The sequence below is a fragment of the Balaenoptera acutorostrata genome, chromosome 2 (genome assembly GCF_949987535.1).
Source record: "Balaenoptera acutorostrata chromosome 2, mBalAcu1.1, whole genome shotgun sequence".
NCBI classification, from domain to species: domain Eukaryota; kingdom Metazoa; phylum Chordata; class Mammalia; order Artiodactyla; family Balaenopteridae; genus Balaenoptera; species Balaenoptera acutorostrata.
The window spans coordinates 151,858,298-151,874,343 of NC_080065.1; the positions used below are offsets into that span (position 1 = coordinate 151,858,298).

General features: G+C 35.8%; 1 long non-coding RNA gene across 1 annotated transcript in view; it reads left to right on the forward strand.

Annotated features, from left to right (window-relative positions):
* The first annotated feature begins 253 nt into the window (after positions 1 to 253).
* Positions 254 to 16,046, forward strand: part of LOC130706480 (uncharacterized) — a 412,451-nt gene continuing 396,658 nt past the window's right edge. The window contains exon 1 of the long non-coding RNA XR_009006708.1: positions 254 to 348. This is a non-coding gene — a long non-coding RNA (uncharacterized LOC130706480). The remainder of the gene's footprint in view (positions 349 to 16,046) is intronic.

Sequence of the window (16,046 nt, forward strand, 5' to 3'; positions counted from 1 at the left end):
GGGACCAATAAATTACCTACATGTAGGTAGAGAGCCCAAAATAGGCTCTGGAATTCAAATTCCAGTTCTGTTTCAGTAACTGGATCTTCATACACACACACATATATGTATGTATGTATATGTATATGTATATATATTATACACACACAGATGGCATTTGGAAAAATTACTTAACATTTCTGAGCTACAGGTTCTTCGTAAGTGATACGGAATATTGATATCACCTCTACCCTTCTGTATCCATTAGGAATCCTTCTGGTTTAAGTGTCAGATTCAGTTGCACCTCGATTCACAATTCAGAATTCATGCTGTATCCCAGGATCAATCCTTCGTTGCTACTTCTTCTGGGTAAGTTCTGTTTTTCTACCTGGGTATGAGAGAGTTCCCAGTTGTTTCTGTGATAACAGTCTTTCAGGTTCTCATGTGGTGGGAAAAAAAGGAAAGTCTTAGTTCAGTTTTCCATCCAAAATTGTGTCCCCCTGGCTGTGATTTAGTCACAAGCTCATTCTGGAGACATTCTGTATAGCCAAGTGATTAAGCTAGTGTAAAGTTAACTTCAGGAGGAGAACTTGGGGAAAGGGGAGCAGCCTCTGGAGGAACACTGAAGGGTTATTAGAAGGAAAGTTGTTAATAGATGCTGGAGAGAAAAAAAACGATAGTATTCACTATAATTATTTAGACTGGTCTTGGGAGGCTTGGATATATTACTTGGTTAACATGATGCCTACATGTTGTCCAAAAATGGTAATCGTAATCAAGTTAATTGTTATTAATAATATTTTAACACTGTTTATGGTTTCTGGAATCATTTTATATCTTTTATCATATTCAGTACTCACACACAAAACTCTTTTTGGGTTATCTTTAGAGGTTGTTTGTTTCTAAATGTATGTGGCTCAGGGAGGCTGTGCTGCCAGCCTAAGGTCATGCAGCTGATTGATAGCAGGACCTAGACAGACACCAGGTCTTGCATCTCCATCAGACCACAGGGGCCTAGTCATATATCCTATTGATGCGATCACCTTTCCTATGTCTGAGTGATTGGTAAAGCATTTTCTGTCTGTTGCACATCTGTGAGATCAAAAACGGATCACAGGGACAATGTGTACATTTTCTTTCATAAGAGGCAATACTGTTCATCTTCTCAATTTAGCAGTTTTTCCCTCTTATTTAATTTATAAATTACATTTAACTTGTGCTTACTCCCCTTCTGAGTGAGGAACCAGATGTAACATAAACAAAGGCCTCTGTTTGCCAAGACCTATTTGACAGCACTTGGTAGAAATGAAGTCCAGGACAATTTCAAGTGAGAAAATATGAAACAGAAGTTGAGAAGCAGTAAATTAGCATGGGTAAGAATAAGGGTAAATATCAAAGTCTTAAGTATTTATAAAATCTTTTAAATCAGTAATCCAGTAGGAATCACGTTAAATATAATGCCAGGGAATCTGGCAAAAGAAATATCTACCTAGGCTTCCCCTCATAAAATCAAAGATGACTAGAAACAGATAAGAAGTCACTTCACACCTTTGCCTTCTGATTCAAAGACTTAATATCAGCCCAACACAGAACACAGACACCTTGCAGCTATCCCATTACATGTGTCATAGATGTGGTTTGAGAGTGCTGGTATTCATCCCAACCTGGTATTTATACATTACTTTGAAACACAACACACAGGACAGAAAGACTTTCCAGGGCATGTGGGAGGGGGGTAAGTACTGAGTGTGGCATGTTGTTTCTGAGGAACTTGAGGTTCAATAATGAAGGCATATCTGGGTAGGGAAAAAGACAAGGACATTCTAGGAACAGTGTATGTTCCTGACATTCTGCTGATTGTAAGACCAGGGAGGAGTGACTGGAAGAATCCCAACTTCAACATGGTACAGCGGTATTAGACTCTGGAACCTGGCATATCAAATTGCCCTCCAAATGCAGATCTGAAAAATGTATTAAAAATTGCCCAAGTGGAAGTGTTAGGCAACACTTGGGGCAAATTCACACTCTATTTGCTTATGAAAATGAAGTTTGGATAATTTCACCTCATTTGTCTCTTCCTTCTTTAACAAGCAATACTCCATGACTCTGTCATTGGGCTTCTTTTGTATTGATAATGTGTCCACCTGGATGAGCTCATCTAGTCCCAGGGCTGTGAATGCTTTCTATATGCTGATAGAGAAACTCTAGTTGGAAGCTAGTTCCTGTACTAGCTTTTGCCATAAATTTTATACTCTTGTATTTGGCTGGCTCCTCAACATTTCTGTTTGAAGGTATAATAAATATTTCAAATGTAACATATACAAAGACAAGTAAGTATGTCTTCTTTCTCTCCAGTTATTCCATTTGCCTCAAAATATGTTTTGTCTGATGGTAAGAAAATTATACTGGTTTGCTTTGCTTTGTATTTACCTTACGTATTTTTTCAATCTTTTACATTTATGTTTAATTATAATACACATGCAGAAAAATGCCAGTAAACATATAGCTCAATGAGTTATCAGACTGTGAATACCGTGTATCCACCATGTTGGTCAAAAGGTAGGATATTGACAGTACTCTCAAAGCTCTTCTTGATACTTGGCCCCCTTCTTCTTCTTTAAAGGTAGACATTGCCTTGAATTCTAACACTCTAGTTTTATTTGCTTTTGAATTTTATATAACTGGAATCATGCACATGTCACTTTTTGTGTCTGACTTCTTTGCTCAGTATTATGTTTATGTGATTTATCCATGTTATTGCATATAATTATATTTCAGTTATTTTCCTTGAAGTCTACTTTGAAATACAAAGGAATAGTGTATGAATATACTACTTATCACTTTTAGTGCAGATGGACATTTGGGTTTTGTCCAACTTTTGTTTATTGCAAGTAAAACTGAACATCCTTGTATACTCTTGTATGTGTCTTTTGGGCATATGTGAGTATTTCAGTTAGGCCTGTATTAGGTATAGGAAATGTATTTGGTCAACCTTAGAAGACAATGCCCAACAGTTTTCAGAAGTGGCTCTATCAATGTACAATACCACCAACACTATAAGAGTTCCAGGTATATCACATCCTCTCCAACACTAAGCCTTGTAAGTCTCACATTAGTCACTCTGATGGGTGTAGGGTGACATCCTGTTATAATTTTAAATTGCAATTCCCTGATTGCTGATGAGGCTAAGCCCATTTGTATATGTTTATCATTTCCTGTGTGTGAAGTATCATTCAAGTCGTTTGATCTTTTTTTTTATAAATTTATTTATTTTATTTATTTATTTTTGGCTGTGTTGGGTCTTCGTTGCTGCGCGCAGGCTTTCTCTAGTTGTGGTGAGCGGGGGCTACTCTTCGTTGTGGTGTGCGGGCTTCTCATTGCGGTGGCTTCTCTTGTTGCGGAGCACGGGCTCTAGGCACGCGGGCATCAGTAGTTGTGGCTCGCGGGCTCTAGAGCACAGGCTCAGTAGTTGTGGCGCACGGGCTTAGTTGCTCTGCAGCATGTGGGATCTTCCTGGACCAGGGCTCGAATCCATGTCCCCTGCATTGGCAGAGTGATTCTTAACCACTGCGCCACCACGGAATCCCCAAGTCACTTGGTCTTTTTATTTTTCTCTTGGATTGCATGTCATTTTTGTACTGATATATTGTCAGTTTTATGTTACGGATATATTCTCCCATTCTGTAGCTTGCCTTTTATTCTTTTGATGGTATCTTCTGGTAAATAGATTTTTCATTTAATGTAGTTTAATTTATCAATCTTTTGCTTATAGTTACTGCTTACCATTTAACAGCTAGATCCCTACTCTTCCAGACCATGAAAATAGTCTCCTAATATTGTTTGGGAAGCATACTGTTGCACCTTTCAAATTTAGGTCTGCAGTCCACTTGGAATTGACTATTGTGAGTAGAGTTAAGTGGGAGTCAAATTTTATTTGACTGTCATATTTCCACATCGAGTTATAATTGGACAAACACCATTTATCTAAATAACTGTCTTTTCCTCACTGTTCTGCATCGCCAATACCACCTTTGTCATAAATAGTGCCCATAAAGATATAGATTTGTTCTGAACTTCTAATAATGATCCATTGGTCTATATGAAAATTAAACAAATACCAAACTCTCTTAGATATATTAGTATTATGATAAGTCTTAACATCCAGTAGAGCAAATCTTCCCTCCTTCTTGTCTCCCTCAAGACTGTCTTGTCTATTATTGGCACTTTGTATTTCCATACACATTTTAGAATTAGTTTGAAAACTCTCTCTCAAACACACATACCACACATATGCACACACAGAAGACTGTTGGGGTTTTGATTGGGGTTGCATTGAATCTGAAAATCAAACTTGTGTAATTGACATCTTTTCAATATTGAATCTTTTTAGTCCATGAACATAATATTTTTCTCCATTTATTTTATTTTGGTTTAATCTAACTCAAAATATTTTGGGGTCTTCTGTTCCTTGTATATCATTTCTTAGAAACTTTCCTAGGCAATTGATATATTTGATACTATTATAAATTTTTAGAATTTTTTATTCTACTGCATATTTCTGGTAAGAGAAACATAATCAGTTTGTGTGTGTGTGTGTATATAGACTCTTTAATAAAAATGTAAAAAACTCACTAACTCTAATAACTTTTTTTTTTTACTTTGCACATAAGCAAATACTATGAAATGTTTTATCAGGCTAGTAGTTCATATTTAGGTACTTGGTAAGATATATTTGTGTGTGTATGTCATTAGGGGGGAGGGAAACTTTTTTCACGGAGACATGTACTGGGGCTTTTCCAATTTTAGCATTAAGATACTTATTGACCTTAGTCAAATAACTTAATTTCCTAGTTTTCATTTGATTACCAGTAGAGTGGGGGTGAAACCAAAACTGTCTGACTTGGTCTGTCTTCACTAAGAAACTCTCAAGACCAGCCCAAAGGCCTTCTGTCTAACACTTGTAATGTTCTTCGTACAAGCTGGAGATACATAGTTACTGACAACTTCAGCTGTGATTAGCATATGATGTTAATAAGAAGAATACCAGGCAATTAGCAGTTATATGTCAGAGTATTTGTTTCCTAGGGCTGCCATAATAAATTGCCATAAACTTGGTGGCTTTATGCAGCTGAAATTTATTTTTTTTATAGTTCTGGGTGGGGTTCCTTTGAGAGGTTCTGAGGGAGAATCTATTTCATGCCTATCGCCTATCGTCTTGGCACATTTTGGTATTCCTTGGCTTGTATCTGTATAATACAGTTCCAATCTCTGCCTCTGTCTTCACATGGATTTTTAATGTGGCCTTCTTTTCTCTTTGTCTCTGTGTCTCAAATCTCACTCTCTTTTCTCTTGTAAAGATACTAGTCATTGGATACATGGACCCCTAAATCCAGGATGATCTCATCTCTACTAGATCCTTACTGTAATTATATCTACAAGGACCCTATTTCCAAATAAGATCACATTCACAGGTAGTGGGGGTCAAGACTTGAACATATCTTTTGGGGAATACTATTCAAGCCACTACAGTTAGTAAACAAGTAAGACTTATTATACTTGATACTGTGAAAATAAATTTAAGTACTGAATGTAAAATGTTTTATTGAATTCCTGTCATTAAAAAATGATCTAGCAAAAATGGAATTATTATGGGTATTATTTTACTGATTATATCACTATAGAATTATCAGAAATAAATATTATGTGTATGTACAAGCCACTATTCCCTTTAATTAATTTTTGCCAAATCAGTGTTTATTTAAATAACCAATTAAATAGGCATTTAATTTTTGTCATTCAATGTTCTGGCTTTTGCTTCATGTTCTAAAGAAGAATTCCTTTTACAATTTAGATATGAAAGGGTTTTTAGAAAATAAAGTTTTGTTTTCTTCAACTTGGTCCCATTTTATTTTAGATATAACACATGTATGGCTTTTCAGTTATTTAAGGTCAACTGTTTTTGTTTTTACTTATTTCGTCTCCGTCTTGTGAGACGTCCTATTTCACTTTATTGTCAACAGCAGTTGCTGTAGCACTTCCCCAGCCAATATTGGGAAGTTCCTGAAATTTACTCCCTTGCTCCCATTATCAGTGGAGTTTTCCAGAGCTTCAGTCACTCTCAAAACCTCCCCACAACTCTTCTATTACAATATACTGTTGGATAAAACCATTCATATTTATGATACATGATCAATTCATTTTAATGCTTTAAATTTGGGGAATATTTCCTTTTTCACAGATTATTGGAAAGGTGAGTTTAATACATGTGAAATTTTGTTACTTAACAAGAGGGAAGAGTGCTTTTGAGTGATCAGATAGCTTAAATATATATAGAAAGTTGTGTACATGTCAAATAACTACAAATTCACTTTAGGTGAAAGTTTCCCAAATGATAAATAAAGATAAAAAGCTGACAAGAGAGCAATTCAAAGATGAATTAAAATAACCAAAGCATATTTGTGGTAGAACTCAGAACTAACTCCTTGTCAATCAATTAGCAAGGGTCCATCCTCTTCCTCCTCCAACCCTTCCCTTTAGCTCTTCCCCTGCAGGCCCTTAAGTAATATAAATTAATAATATGACAGAGGGAGATAATCTCGTTAGTGGAATCTTGGGCTATTTTAGTGTCCTCTTGACATTCACCTTAACTTAGAAGTTATACAATGGCCCAGAGTAAAGATGCATCACACATAGAAACTGTCATAAAATTTTGATAATTTCCAAATTTACAATAATCATCTAAATCCTGTCCCAGCAGTCCTATCCCACCCTAATATAATGTGGTAGTCATGTCCATAAATAAACATAATGGAATACAGAGAAAGCTTTCCATGGTATTTAGAATCTCCATCTTATTTCCTAGGTACTGGATGCTCCTTTATTGTTCTGAATAGACTATGACCAGATAGGGACAAAGAGACATTCTTATCATTCCTGTTAACCTTATCTATAGAGGGTATTGACCTCGTTCAAGATTTGAAAGCGTGTTATGCAATGAAGATATTCAAACTTAGTTAATTAGTAAGAAAGGAACATAAGAAAAATATTTTGTAGATGTCTGAGCATCGAAAACAATCCTGATCAAAAAGCTTCCTATTAGCAAATTGAGGAAAAAGTAAAGTTAAAGTGTTTTTCATTTTCCACGTTCACTGCTACTTTTATTTATTATTATGTTTTTATATTAAACATTCATATGATTAATCTGTTAAGCATTCATATAAAATTTTGCCATTCAAATTTACTGTATAATGGTATAGTTCAAAACTTGACAATGATGACTAAGGATTTAGAATCTAGTTTTGGAGATAAGAAACAAGAGAAAAGATAGACATACAATAATTGCATGAATTTGAATATATCTTATATATATTCATCATTATCATATTCTTATAAATATTATAATTATACTAATGTGTTTGAGAGGAATAATTCAAGTGTTTATATTAGGGCATTCCTGACTTTAAACATGGAAGGTATATTTAAAGATGTTGCATTGTATTTTATCTATGTTTTTCTCATTTGATAGAATATTCTGGATACGACAATATGGACTATGACAATATTTATATGACTAACCTCTTGAAAAATATAACAAGTTTTTGAATGTGAGGGTATTTGGAGTAATTTCCTAAGGCCACAAAATGTAGTGAAAAGATGAACAAATTAAAAGGAATTCAAGTAGATTAGAAATATCAATGAGAAACTTAATTACCATAATATTGGTAGCAGTTTACTAATATATAGCAGGGAATTTTTAATTACGGTGAGAAGGTGAACATTAACACATCTGACTATGAAATGGTAGTAGTAAATGTCTGAATATGAGTTGTGAAAAGAATAGAGTAGAATATACCCTATCTTCAGGCAAATTTCCACATGCAGTCATGTGGGACAGAATAGCAGAAAATTTGGTTTGAATTCACATGACTTTCAGAAGCAGATTCATTTGAAAGTATGAAAAATGCCATTTTTCTGCACAGTTGTATTTTGCATGTGGATTGCTGCATGGATCCCATTCACAAGTCTTTTGAACATTAAATACTCTCTCTGAGCATAGGGACTGAGATAAACCTCATTAGCAAGTTGTCCAGAGGGAGAAAATACTGTTCCTACCAGTTTCCTGGCTTTTTTTGTCTACTGTCAGCAGCAGAAATAACGAAACAACTTGAAAATGTTTCACATGTTTATATTGTTTAAAGATTTTTTAAGCAATATAATGGTACCTAAGTGAGAGTGTGAGATTGTCTCATCAGGGGTCTTTGTTGGTATGCTACTTCTTACTTGCTCAGGGAGAATATCCGACTCAGATCTCGGAGCCCAGTGATTTTTAATAATGGTGTAATTCAGAATCACATGGGAAACTTTTTCCAAAATGCATGTACCCAAGCCACACACTTAGGTCATCTAGTTCAATTGGTTTAGGTTAGAATTGGTGATTTTTTTTTTAAGTAAGTTTATTATCACAAGCTTATATGGACCACTGCTTAAGAATTACCGTCCTATTTAGGTCTTCCACCCATTTTTTAATTGGATTGTTTGTTTTTTTCATATTGAGCTCCATGAGCTGTTCGTATATTTTGGAGATTAATCCTTTGTCCGTTCTTTCATTTGCAAATATTTTCTCCCTTTCTGAGGGTTGTCTTTTCATCTTGTTTATGGTTTCTTTTCCTGTGCAAAAGCTTTTAAGTTTAATTAGGTCCCATTTGTTTATTTTTGTTTTTATTTTCATTACTCTAGGAGGTGGTCAAAAAAGTTCTTGCTGTGGTTTATGTCAAAGAGTGCTTTTCCTATGTTTTCCTCTAAGAGTTTTATAGTGTCTGCTCTTACATTTAGGTCTTTAATCCATTTGGAGTTTATTTTTGTGTATGGTATTAGGGAGTGTTCTAATTTCATTCTTTTACATATAGCTGTCCAGTTTTCCCAACACCACTTATTGAAGAGGCTGTCTTTTCTCCATTGCATGTTCTTGCCTCCTTTGCCATAAATTAGGTGACCATATGTGTGTAGGTTTATCTCTGGGCTTTCTATCCTGTACCATTGATCTATGTTTCTGTTTTTGTGCCAGTACCACACTCTCTTGATTACTGTAGCTTTGTAGTATAGTTTGAAGTCAGGGACCCTGATTCCTCCAGCTCCGTTTTTCTTTCTCAAGATTGCTTTGGCTATTTGGGGTCTTTTGTGTTTCCATACAAACTGTAAAATTTTTTGTTCTAATTCTGTGAAGAATGCCATTGGTAGTTTGATAGGGATTGCACTGAATCTGTAGATTGCTTTGGGTAGTAGAGTCATTTTCACAATATTGATTCTTCCAATCCAAGAACGTGGTATATTTCTCTATCTGTTTATGTCATCTTTGATTTCTTTCATCAGTGTTTTATAGTTTTCTGAGTACAAGTCTTTCACCTCTTTAGGTAGGTTTATTCCTAGGTATTTTATTCTTTTTGTTGCAATGGTAAATGGGGTTGTTTCCTTAATTTCTCTTCTAGTTTTTCATTGTTAGTGTATAGGAATGCCAAGAGATTTCTGTGCATTAATTTTGTTTCCTGCAACCTTACCAAATTAATTGATTAGTTCTAGTAGTTTTCTGGTGGCATCTTTAGGATTTTCTATGTATAGTATCATATCATCTGCAAATGGCAACAGTTTTACTACTTCTTTTTTTGCAATTTGTATTCCTTTTATTTCTTTTTCTTCTCTGATTGCCGTGGCTAGGACTTCCAAAGCTATGTTGAATAAGAGTGGCGAGAGTAGACATCCTTGTCTTGTTCCTGATCTTAGTGGAAATGCTTTCAGTTTTTCACCATTGAGTATGATGTTTGTTGTGGGTTTGTCATATATGGCCTTTATTATGTTAAGGTAGGTTCCCTCTATGCCCATTTTCTGGAGACATTTCACCAAAGAAGGCATACAGATGTCCAAGAGGCACATGAAAAGATACTCAACAACACTAATTATTAGAGAAATGCAAATCAAAACTACAATGAGGTATCACCTCACACCAGTCAGAATGGCCATTATCAAAAAGTCTAGAAACAATAAATGCTGGAAAGGGTGTGGTGAAAAGGGAACCCTCCTGCACTGTTGGTGGGAATGTAAATTGATACAACTGCTATGGAGAACAGTATGGAGGTTCCTTAAAAAAACTAAGAATAGAGCTACCATTTGACCTAGCAGGCCCACTACAGGGCATATACCCTGAGAAAACCATAATTCAAAAGGAGACATGTACCACAATGTTCACTGCAGCACTATTTACAATAGCCAGGACATGGAAGCAACCTAAATGTCCATTGACAGATGAATGGGTAAAGATGTGGCACATATATACAGTAGAATATTAGCCATAAAAAGAAATGAAATTGAGTTATTTGTAGTGTGGATGGACCTAGAGTCTGTCATACAGAGTGAAGTAAGTCAGAAGGAGAAAAACGAATACCATATGCTAATGCATATATATGGAATCTAAAAAATATGGTACTGATGAACCTAGTGGCAGGGCAAGAATAAAGATGTAGACCTAGAGAATGGACTTGAGGACATGGGGTGGGGAGGGGGAAGCTGGGGCAAAGTGAGAGTATCATTGACATACATACGCTACCAAATGTAAAACAGTTAGCTAGTGGGAAGCAGCCACATAGCACAGGGAGATCAGCTCGGTGTGTTGTGACAACCTACAGGGGTAGCATAGGGAGGGTGGGAGGGAGTCTCAAGAGGGAGGGGATATGGGGATATATGTATGCATATGGCTGATGCACTTTGTTGTACAACAGAAACTAACACAATATTGTGAAGCAATTATACACCAGTAAAGATCTATTTAAAAAATGCCAATAAAGATTTTAAATATCAAAAAAAAGCTAGATATTTTAGATGACTATCTGATATTTTTGTATAGATTTATAAGTATCTTTTCATTTTCAATAGTATCTAATAGTGTCCTAGGAGAATTTACCTCAGTAATTTTGAATCTTTGATGGCTGTTGGTAGAGATCCAATAGCCATTCTAAAACTTTGAAACATTTGCTTCCTGGATCTCTAAGGGTGAACTTGGTAATTTGTCTTAGGGTCAGGTTCTTCCTTTGTTCTCATAGGGGTCGCTTCAGTGAGATACTTTAGACATGCTGCCTGAGTCAACAAATTATTTATATCTGTTGTTGTCTTTGAGGTAACTTCATATATAGGTGAAGTAGTTGAGAGGCACAGACTTTTGCTTGGGAATGCTTCACTTTGAAAATGTAAAAGATAGTCCTTTTGAGGATATTTCACAGAAACAATTTTGAGGCTGTTGTTTCTGTTGTTATAAGTTATACTTATGTCCCCCAAAAATGACAGTTTCACTTATGGTCTAAAGTACAAGGTTTGGAGAAGGCTTTGTAGAAGGGAGGTGGGCAGAGGGAAAAAGGAGAAGAAAGAATGAACATTTGGCCAAGGATAGAATTATAAGGGTCTCATTTGTAAATGCAGACCAGTTTTGGAAACTTATTTCCAAAACCTATATACCCCTACATGACTTGTCTGTAAGTCGATGCCCTTACTCCATCTCCAGGTTAGTCCCACGTATTACAATGTTAATTCAAACCTTGGATCTGAGAATATAAACCCTGCTGTCCAGTTTTTCTGTTGAAACTATACAAAAACCAATAATGTGTCTTTACCATATAACAATTACATTTATTCATTACTTGCTTTAAATCATTTTATTTGCTGTAGAGGGTAAAAGAATATTTCATTTCAACTCTGTTGAAATCATGATTCCAATGGTCTAGTCCTTGAAAAGGGTCTCGATGAAAGGCCTGCAACCACGTGTGAGTGCTCACATTCTTTAATTGCTTTCTTTGCTTATTATCAAGGAGATACATACTACAATGCAGTATTACAAACCTTTCCTCATTTATACCTCAAAACTTTGGTATTCCTTGTACCAAAACTTTCTAAAAATGTGTTTTTTTACTTCTAATAATTATAACCCTTCTATATTTCCACCGTTCCTCTATATTCTTCATAACAAAAGCCCAAAGAATCCTTTGGCAATGTCAGATCCCTACCTGATGGGTAGGAATGTGTACAAAAAATCTGAAAGAATAAAGCCTGAATCCTTTTTGCTAGGTTACAAGAAAAGGCTAGCATTGCACATTACTATTTTTGTCCCATTATATAATTAACACCTAATTAAAGATGACAAGAAAAAATATTTTCGTATATCCATAGAACTCCAAAAATGTACTAGTTTTTGTTTATTTGTTTTGTTTTGTTTTACACAGTATGTAAACCTCTTCTTGACTGAATCTTCTGTTTTCTCTCTCTCTCGCTCTTTTTTTTTTTTTTTTTTTTTGGTTGGGAGTAGGGGAGGTTCAGGGACCTGGATCCGAAGGTCTTGGCCTCTGTATCTCTTGTTTAATGGTACCAAATTTACATACTAATTCTAAACTTTTAATTTTTCTCAACGCTTTAGTAACTGGCTGGTCCTATAAGTACTACCAGGTCTATACATTTGACTCTTGAACAAGGCAAGTTTGAACTGTCCAGGACTAATACATAGGTATTTTTCAGTAGTAGATACTACAGTATTACATGGTCCATGGTTGGTTGAATCTGTGGATGTAGAGGAACTGCAGATATTGAGAGCCTGCTATAACTTACATGTGAATTACCCCTCACATTGTTCAAGGGTCAACTGTAATTCATAACTCTCCTCTACATAATTCCAACTTTATTGTTCAAGTCTTCATAATCTGGGAAATATGAGGAAAAGTGGCTCCAATCATTGGTACTGGAATCAGGTATACTTAAATGTGAATCCTGAATTTACTAACTACTATGCACATAAAATTGAACAAGTTACTTCATCTCCCTGAACATTAACAGGTAACTGAAAATAATAATATATCATTTACAGAGATGTTATAAGGATTAAATGAAGTAATGCATAAAGAAATTTAGCATACGGTATGCATATTATGAACATTCAGTAAATAATAGTTACTACTCCCACAACTAATAATAATAGTAATAACATAATAATAATAAGAAAATCAGTGTCACCTGGACTATTGAAATGATTTCCCTAACTTTTTTATTTTTCACATTTTTTGCCTTTAGACTTGCTGGATTGTATTTCTCATTACTACCAAAATGACTTTTCCAAAAATCCAAATCACTTGCTTGTTTAAATACTTTAAATGTATTCTGACTAGTTCAATATCATTGATTCTCAAATTTCCCTCTACACGCAAATATATAAATATTGTTCACATACACACATACTTACACACCCAAACACACACACATTTACATGAAATGTAAAAATAAAAATATATTAGCAACCATAACTGGGTTGTTCAAATATAGAATGGGTTTGGGGGTTTTCAAATGATAATATTGCCTTTGTGTCCTCATTTCTTCTTTATCTCTCTGTCTCTGTCTTTCTCTCTCTCTCCCTCCCTTCCTCCCTCCCTCCTTCCTTCCTTCTCCCTATCTCTCTATCCCTCTCCCTCCCCCTCTCTCTTTCCCCTTTTATTCTCCTCCTGCAACCATCCCTGGGCCATCTCTCAGATCCATTTCTTCATTCTCTTCCTGTGGTAAAGCATCCCTGGCTTCAGGACACATTAGTTTTGTTCTAGTTTTGGTGACAGTCATTCCTGTGCCAATCACTGTGCCCAGAGGAATGGCTTAGCATAATTGGCTAGACATAGTAGACATACCCTTGTGACTAGCAAGGTGGAGTAGTGTGATGAGAAGCTCCTAGAACTACGGCAGTGAGGAAGAGACAGATCTCTGAAATGAAGGCATTTACTGCTACAGAAGAGATCAGAAATGGGGAAAAAAAAAACCCCAGCAAATTCCACTTTAGCATACAGCAGATGATGTGGTGATGTTTTGCGTATTCCCATTTACAATTTTCAATATAGCAGCTGAAATATCAGCTCTTTATTACTCAAAAGACAATTGGATATAAGTGATATAAGAAGGAAGACAGTGAGTCAGCTCTAAATTACCAAAAAGAAGAGAGAGAGAGTGTTAATTGTAACACCCATCACAAAGAAAGTGTGTCATGAGACTCCAATGTGTAACAGTTTCATGGTTGAAAACATCAGAGTTGGAGGATGAAGTCCAAAGCCTCTCAGGTTATGTTGCAGCCTTCTAAATTTACCACTGTTTTCCATCCTGCTTGTAACCTATCGTCTACCCCAGCAATTTATGACACCATACTCATAGCCTGTACAGTGGTCCATCATGACTCTGATTTGCACATACAGTTTATATTAATTAACATTGTTTTCTAAGAACCTGGCGTAGTACCTGGCTCACGGTTAAGTTCTCCATTATTGTTACTTTAATTATTTTGATGACTAGGAAACAATCCCATTTCAGTACATGCAAGATGTTAACAGATTAAATGAATATTTTGCTGTCATAGATATAGGAGACAAAGGAGAAATCCTAGCAGAACAAAAAAAGTAAGGTGAAAATACTGCAGAATGGTTAAGCTACAAACTCATTATGCTACTTTCATATTTGTGCTAACAGAATCGTATGTGGATGGGATCTGAAATGTAAACCTGACTTGAGCCAAATTCCCCTGGGATCTAAGGATTGCTGACAACTACTGATATTTATTGCCTTTTTAAACTGAGGGATGAAGGCCTGAAAATAGAGATAAGGTCTGTAGATTCAGGAGTACTTTAGTACAACTCTCTTTATTAGGTGTATTTTTGTATATTTCTTCCCATTGATCACATGCACATAACCATGTACAGAGATGCAAATATCATTTCAGCCAACTTTTAACGTTTTTATATTGCAATTCACAAAGAGTAAAGTGAAGCTACTCTTTAATACATATTTGGGGCGGTCAATTAAAAACTTTAGCTCTCCCTGCAGTAGTGTGATGTCAAGCTCAAGTATTCCTATTTCAGTCTAGAAGGATAATAGTTTGCTTTCATAAAAGTTCAGTTATTTACTCTTAAAATTGAAAGGTATGCATTCTCACTACTTTTAGCTTTTACATTAAAATAAATTAATTACCCTGGAATGAACTGAAATGTTCGTTTAAACCCAACTTAAGACTTGGATAATCTTCAAGGTTCTTTTTTTTTTTTAAAGTTTTTTTTTTTTTTTTAATTTTACTTATTTATTTTTGGCTGTGTTGGGTCTTCGTTTCTGTGCGAGGGCTTTCTCTAGTTGTGGCAAGCGGGGGCCACTCTTCATCGCGGTGCGCGGGCCTCTCACTATCGTGGCCTCTCTTGTTGTGGAGCACAGGCTCCAGACGCGCAGGATCAGCAGTTGTGGATCACGGGCCCAGTTGCTCCGCGGCATGTGGGATCCTCCCAGACCAGGGCTCGAACCCGTGTCCCCCTGCATTGGCAGGCAGATTCTCAACCACTGCGCCACCAGGGAAGCCCTCTTCAAGGTTCTTAATTGAAAATTAATGGCTCTCTCTTAAAATCCATGTAGTAGAAGCAGCAGCCATCTCAGTAGTGCCTAACAATTGTGGCATAATCTTGTCAACCCTTTCATAGATGGTAGGATTAGAAATAGCTTTCCGTTTTCAAGGATCTGAAAAGTCCAGGTTATATGGTGTCATTTTGAAAATGAATATTGCGTTGGGACTCCTGAGTTTTGGTTTCAAATTCTGGATCTCCCTTTATCAACCTGCATGACAAAAGAGAAATAACTTAAGTTCCACTGCAGTGTTCATTTTTTCATTTGTACCATGTAGCAAGTAACCCAGGAACTATTATGTATCATATATTTTATGTTTTATATGTATCAAAGTTATACATGAATGTGGTTAAAGTATTTAATAGTTCCGCAATATATCCTACCCCTACCCTCCATTCCATCTCCATAGAAACAGCCATTTTCAGCTCTTTTCACTGATTTCTTTTGCTGTTTACTGCCATTTCTCTAAATAAATTATCCTGAGTATTAATTTCTTAATTTCATTTTTTATTATCTTCCTCCTAGGTAGAGTATTTTGATTTACTCCTGACCCTGCCTTTTCCCCCCAGCCCACAGTCACCCTTCTCTTCATTCTCCCTTATCTTCTCAGCTATATTAGTTCGTTT